The sequence below is a fragment of the Montipora foliosa genome, chromosome 11 (assembly GCF_036669935.1).
Source record: "Montipora foliosa isolate CH-2021 chromosome 11, ASM3666993v2, whole genome shotgun sequence".
In the NCBI taxonomy this organism is placed as follows: domain Eukaryota; kingdom Metazoa; phylum Cnidaria; class Anthozoa; order Scleractinia; family Acroporidae; genus Montipora; species Montipora foliosa.
The window spans coordinates 45,594,947-45,602,446 of NC_090879.1; the positions used below are offsets into that span (position 1 = coordinate 45,594,947).

A 7,500-nucleotide genomic window follows, 5' to 3' on the forward strand; every position below is an offset into this window, starting at 1 on the left:
CTGCTTAAGGTAAGATTGTCACGCAGAAGTGCTCAGGAGTTTTTTCTTTCGTGTTTCCATGTTTTGAGTCATTCAAGATCGAGTATTTCGGTCTGTCCCACAACTGCAGCTGTCACAATCTACCAGAAGCCGAACAACAATGCTAATTAAATGAGGCTCTAATCTGAGTTCCTGTACTTGTACTAGCTGGCGACTGCATTTTTGCATTTGGCGACCATGTTTTCTTTGATAGTCGCCAAAAGGCGACTTGGAATTTTTTTTAATTTCGAGCCCTGACATCTGGTTAAATTTAGCAATACGAATCGGTATATCATGAGGCGCCTTAGAGGTATTTATTATTTACTGTTACACAAGAGAGGATGAGTTAAGAGAGCAGATTCCTCATACTTGGGCCTCTTGCAATGACAGTTTTTAAAATCTAATTTTAGCGCATGGTTCAGCTACACAGCTACTTTTAGAGAAGCATCTGATTGGCAAGTTGTAATATGTGCGGCTTGAGCAGCTTGTAAAAAAAAATAGTAGAGATCACTCGAATAACGTAAACTTTCCAACATTAGGTTGCCGTTTGCGTTCTACAGTCTGAAACAGAACTGTTGAGAGCTTTTGCCCCTCGCCACATTTCGCAAAGGTGTGAAACAATGTCACGAAACGCTTCTCTCCACCCCTTCTAAAGCTAAGTCAAAGGCAACACCAATTGTTTTTCTTGTTTTAAGAATTTGTTATCGATTTGGTAGGATATGATTCGGAGATGGTTAAACAGGTAAACTGACTCGGCTGTAACAAATTCAAGGCAGATCCTGGAATTGAGGCTCAATTGGCATTTTTGTGTCAACAAGTTTTGTCCCAGATTGTAGACTTTTACCATGCATCCAGGACCTTTTTAGCCTAGTGTAGTGCTGTTGTGACTTGATAGCTCATTCTCATTCAGTTTCTTGGTACTGTAAAATAGGATAGATAATTACATTAGCCGGTCATCTATAATAACTTCAAAGAGAAACTGCAAAGTAATGACAATAGAGAGATTGAAACCACGGGTATATATCTATTTATTTATTTATTTATTTATCTATCTAATTTTCTCTAATCCACAATGACAATAAATATAAGGGCCAATGTACAGAGATTAAGGTTCAAGGCATAATTAAGTTCCCCTTGTCGGATATGGCAAACTTCAGGTTGAAATTTGCGTTTTGCGAAAAATCGAAGAAACTTGTTGCATTTCGGCCTTCTTTTTGGCTGTAAGCAACGGTATCGAGCAAGAAATAATTGAGTAAGAGAATTATCATAGGATTAAACGGCCTACCGTCTGCCATTAGCCGAAAGATGCATCAATCAAAAATGTTAAATGTAAACTGAATTAAGTTATTTATCAACAAGTGGTTGTAATTGAATTGTAGCTGTCAATCGGCGATGGTTGTTTTAGTAGTTCACGAATAGGACGCCCGTTACCATAATAACAGAAGTTTCTATGAAAAACGATATCAGAGTGTTTTTTAGGTGACTCTCGTAGACCTGGGATGCCAATCAAAAAGTCTGCTCCAACGAGCACAAAGGGATAATTCATAGTCATGCTACCTTTACGATACTTAAAACAATCGGGAAAAGGAAACACGAGCTTTCCACTAAATTTGTCGCGTCAAAACTGTATAATCCACTTTCTGAAAAAATAAAAACAAAAACAAAAAACCAGTGCGGACAGTTGTTTCTAAAAATAGGCAAGATTGCCCATATGCGGGAGTCGCCTGGCTTTTGAAGAGCAATGAGCCTTTGTAAATATGTACGTATGTGTGCACATGCTTATTTATTTGTTTATTTATTATATTTTATTTATTGACCTGCAGGGCCCGGTTGTTCGAAAGTTAACTTTGGTTCCATTTTTTCAACTTTTGGATAAATGTTTCTTGTGTTTATTTTCGTTTTTCAAGGTTTACTTCCTCTAATGTAGAATTTTGCCGAATATCAACGGCGAACAACATTTGGGAGTAGAGAAATGAACTCCTTGGTTAATTGTTAATCTGGGATTAGCGTTAAACGGCTTTTGAACAACCAGGCCCGAGATTGTAAAAAAAATTGTTTTCTCTCGTAATTTGACAAGCGGTTGCGCGTGTTTTTCCATTTCTAGTTCGGTAGATTTAATTTTCTAACACTCTGGCTCTACACGCGCGTTTTTGAGACGCGGACGGGAACCGGAAGTGAACTTTTTTTCCCTTTTAACCTGTTTTCACACAACCACATTTACATTGCTAAGTATTTTTTCTCCATTAGCGATGATTAGTATAAAAATTTGGGAGACACCACTGTCCTGGCACGTGAAATTTTCTCTTCCGGTTGCCGTCCGCGTCTCAAAAAGCGTGCGTGCTTAAGCTCCCTACTAACGTGAAATGACCAACTTTGCGTTTTTATAGGGACCTTGAGTTCTCGATAACGGTAATATTTATGACGTTCTCTTCAATTATTCACGCCGTTCATACCAATTATTTCCCAGGAAAATTGGTACATGTTTCCATGCCGAATTACTTAATAATCACAGAACTTACTGGAATAACGCGAAGTTCTACTTTCAGACGACGATATCCTTGCCGCCGTCGTACCTTGCTTAAGTTCTTTAAATGTAAGAGAAAACAGGAGAGATGTGAAATATATGTTATATTCTTATCTGGTTTATTTGAAGGAGAAATGATTCCAATTCCACACTTCGACTCTGTGCACTGAAATCAAGGCCGAAGGCAGTCATAAGCAGCCTAATGCTCACGTAATTGTTCCTGTTTTCTCTCTAATTTTCCTATTAATTTTTATAAGTACAGGTAGCTTGTTCTCTGTCGCGCCGTTTTGGTTTCACTGTAAAATATTAAAAGGTACTTCAACCAATGAAGTCCGAAACATAACACTGTTGTGAAAAGATTTCTATTCCTTTATGGTGATGATCATGATGACTCGGGGCATGAGCCCATGACTGGGGCAAACAACATCCCTATATTCCTGTCACGGCGTTTTCACAGACAGATTTATTTTTAGAATGAATTCTCCCGCAGGAGCCCGATGACCAATCACAAGAAAATAGCTTGACGTCATAGCGTCACCGAACCGGAACTGCCTTTTTTTATTTTGCGGAAAAGGTAGTCCAAAAATAGATCGGTTTGTAAAAACATTCAAAAGGAAGCGTGATTCGCAGGACACTTTTTGAAAGTACTAATTTACCTTAATGAAGACTGCTGACGGATTATTTTCCGGTTGGTCCCTGTGCATTATCTTGTTTTATGCCAAGACGATTCAAGTTTTGATACGTTCCATAGACGCCCCATTAAGATTGCCATCACAAGCTTGGATGTCCTCCAAATTCCGCAAGAGTCTTTCGCCCATGACGAGCATGAACTCGTTCTAAATTATAAACATCCTATTTCGATCAGGGACCACTTAAAGGGCATATCACCTCAACGCACTTTTCCACTTCATTTATTCTCCGAAATCGTGCTAAATACATTGTGTTAGTTTAGAACCTTTGGATTAATTACCATTTCACTTGTTATTGGCTTTGAAACACCGGAAAAGTGGTCCTACTTTGAGCCATAACCGAGGAATGAAGGGGAATGGGTTCGATACCGGTCACGTCTCAAATTAATTTGGATCGCTGTCTCAATGCAAAGAAGTCTGTGACGTCAACCCGGGATGGAACCCATTTCCCTTTATTGCTCGGTTATGGATCAAAGTATGACCACTTTTTTCGTCTTTATCCAATAAAAAAGTGAAGTTTCAATCCAAAGGTACTAAAAACAACACTGTGTATTTGAGACAATTTCGGAGAATAAATAAAGTGGAAAAGTGTGTGGCGGTTATAGGATTCTTGAGGTCGCTCTAAGGATAACGCTTCGACTCAACTCAATGCTTCATAAGCTCGTTTGACTCAACCAAATTCCCCGCCGGCTCAGTCCCACAGTTTCTTTAGAAAGTAACCCCTTCATTTGTCTAACATCATTAAATCCTGCCTTTCTACAACTGAACCGTAGGCTGGGGTGGTTTGGGAAGGGGGGGAGGAGGGCGGTCGGACAAAACCCATCTCCCCACTGCCAGAAGAGCTTCGCTTAAATCAGCCAGCTTATACATATTTTAAAGTTTACTTATCTCATCTATAACTAACTTAAACTAACTATATATTCTTATTTTTAAACTAAAACTATAGTGAACAGCACACTGCCACAGGTGAACTGTTCTTGTAAAACGTGTTTTATTCTCCCACGCGTTTCGTCTAACTTTCGTAGACTTCTTCAGCAAGTTTTAAAAGCAAACACACTGCACCAGTATTTATAAGCCATATTTGTGGCTATTACGTTCTGGCGCCATAAACCAAGAAGGCTTGGCCGGATTTACGAACTAGAAAAGGCGAAGTTGTGAAATATTTTCGTAAGGCGAGATAAAGATTTGGGGGCCATAGCTTTAGACTAAGAAAGTTAGATGAAACGCGTCGGAGAATAAAACATGTTTTACAAGAATGGTTCGTGGCAGTGTGCTGCTCACTAGTTTTCGTTTAAAAATTGCGCCGTCTTAACAACTACATGAGAGCATTTCGGTCGGAAATCAAATGGAAAGGCCCGTTTCGGTTTCTTCCGACCGGAATATTTGGATCACCTCTGGAGGTGGTCCACTTATTTCGGTTGGAATATTCCGACCGAAATTCGCCGTTCCATTTTTGACAAACCGGTTCTTTTCCCTAAGGGACGGACCATTAGAAAAGTGATGGGGGGGATGGGGAAAAAACCAAAAAAAAATTCATGCAAGGGAAAATGCCAAGAAAAAAAATTCACGCAAAGAAGAAGGTAAAGAAAAAAAATTCATGCAGAAGGAAGGTCCAATTGTGACTTTTATTTACAGTGCATTTCACAAAACTTTGGACAGGCGATTTGCGAAGTTCGTTGTAAATTTCATAAGTTCGCTTTGAACTTGAGAATTTCAATACGTAACTGTCAATCAAAGGGCAAACTTTGAAATTGTTAAAAAGGGTTGACAGCCCTACACGACTCCCTTGTACGTGATCTGGTTTCTGTTGCCTTTGTCATAATTTTGCTCTCTTGATCAGTACATATTTGAATGGACGCCTCTTTTAGGCGGTTCGTTTAGTATTCATTTAGCAATAGTTTTTGCCCTATGAGGCTTTATATTTGAATCTCTATACTGCTGTGTGATACGTTTTCTTCCAAGAAAATGGTTGGTCTCGAAAGTAATGTTTTTAGTTTCTTGGTGTTGATTTTCTCAGCAGTAATGTGAATGTGACCTTATGGCGTCTCGCTTTTGCGCCAATTTAATTCTAGGCTCGACCGATATATTCATCGGCGGTAGAAGCGAGTGATCTTCTGGTTTTAAATGTTTGACCCGGGCCCGGGTTCATTTTGTCTTTGAACGCCTTTTACATTGTGCCCTGTATCAGTGAGGTAGCTGGCTTCTTATAGGCTTTGCATGTATGCCTTTCTTTTCTGCGTTTCTTAGGAGATCGTTATGCTCTTTGGAGGCGTTGTTTTTTTTTAATTCTTTCACTCGTTCTTGTGACTTCTTCAGCGTGTTTTGGTTTGTGACCATGGTCAGTATCTGTCCTCCTTGAACCTCTGGAGTTAATTCGTTCTCGTCGATGCTCTTTTGATATTTGATGTCGATGTCTTTAGGTTGCTTCTTTGTCGAGGCATTAAGATAACCCGACTCTAGATGGAAGTTCTCTGACATATTATTTGGTCAGGCAAGACCGCGGTTTCGATCCTATCATGTGGATCTCATCAGTTGCCGATAGCTTGATTCAAGGTGAAGAGCTTTGTCTCTCTTTGTTTCTCATGTGTATATATCATTCTCACATTCGCTCAAAATAAAATTTGTAATAAATAAATATTAGAATTTGGTATCTTTGTAAATATTCTATAAAATTATTTGTGCCCACGATAAAAATTAGAGGATGGGTCTTATCGCCGTGAATAATGATTCTACAATAAAATGAAAAAGAGCATTTACATGTAGTAGTAGTGTTAAAACTTTCAGAGAGGCTGTGTTGGTGAATGGAGTATGGCATCATTATGATAGGCTGTGGGAGAGGAATTCCAGAGGGCAGGGACTGCAAAAATGTACAGGGAAGCCGTCCACTCCAAGTGGCTTCCTCCTCTCTCACTGTGTGTACAGTTTCGAAAAGATTTTGCATTAAAAAGTGGCATGTATCCTTTGATCTGTTGTGAGTGTAGAATAATTTATACATCACAAAAACATAGTTAATGAATCAAGATTTCACTGTTAAAAAAAAAGCAATATTTGTCTAAAAAAAAATTCGTGCAGGGGGTTTCACCTGGAAAAAAAAATCTCCACAAGCAGTGCGCGAAAAAAAAAATTCGTACCAGCTGAAAATCCCCCACACCCCCCATCACTTTTCTAATGGTCCGTCCCTAATTAGGGAATTCGGAAAAGGGATAAAAAGTGGCAAGAGCCATTCCTATTGGTTGGCCCGGTTTAATCGGAAAATTTCGTTCCATTTTCCTTCGGTATTCCCACTTATCTCTGACTGGTCGGTTTGGCATAATGGCAAGCACCCCTGGTTTCGGGATGAAACGATACGTTTTTTCTAATAAATATATGGCTGCTGACCCAAAAGCATACAGGCTTGAAATTTCTCGACACTGTCTGAGATTTGTTGTGATTTACATGAGACCGGTACGAACTCAGACCGGTATGAGAATTTCGGCTCGTCTCGGTCTGAGTTAATTGTCAGGGCGGTCTCATGTAACGCATAAAAAGAAATGTACGGAAGCTGATACGTACTCATGCCGGTCTGAGTTCGTCCCAGTCTCATGTAACTACCCCCTACTTCATGTACTAACGATCTCAGACGTCCGTGGACAAAGGTTTTTTTTTCAGCCCACGTCACGGACCGTTGATCTCAGTCTGTGGTTAAAACATTCTGATCACGAGATAAATTTTTTTCTGGCTCTGCGGTTTCGAAAACACCAATCTCGTGACACTATTTTCTGTTGCTCTCCCCAAAGAGAAAAGCGCGAAACGATGTTGACGGCGACTAAAACTGGCCGAAGCTATTACGGCTAACCCAGGAAAAGCCTTGTCTGAGGAAATAAGAAGCAGCTGGAAACTTTTCATCAAGTTTTTTTCTTTTCTCGGCCGTGGGAAAAACGAAGGAAAAGCGCCACGTGATCGGTAATTTCGAAACCGCAGAGCCACAAAAATGTTATCACGTGATCATATCTTTTAATAGGCTAGTTTCGTATTCTAATGGTTGGACTGGATCTGGCATGAAATGGAAGATAATACGGGCAATTTAATTTGCATTTGAAAAGATTTGCCCGCAATAGCCTCCATTTCATGCTAGATCCAGTCCAGCCGTGAGAATTCAAAAATGGTCTATTGCAGACTGAAGGCAACGGTCCGTGAACGGACGTCTGAGATCGATAGTATGCAGCTACCCCCCACCCCGCACTCGCTGCTCATCCGAAAAATTGTCAATTTCACTAAAAACATCGTGGA

General features: G+C 39.9%; 1 protein-coding gene across 1 annotated transcript in view; it reads left to right on the top strand.

Annotated features, from left to right (window-relative positions):
• Positions 1-2,879, top strand: part of LOC137975002 (probable 3',5'-cyclic phosphodiesterase pde-5) — a 58,198-nt gene extending 55,319 nt beyond the window's left edge. The window contains exon 29 of the mRNA XM_068822031.1: positions 1-2,879. This exon is cut by the window's left edge and continues 1,670 nt beyond it. The gene's annotated coding sequence lies outside the window, so the exon portion shown is untranslated.
• Positions 2,880-7,500: the final 4,621 nt, after the last annotated feature.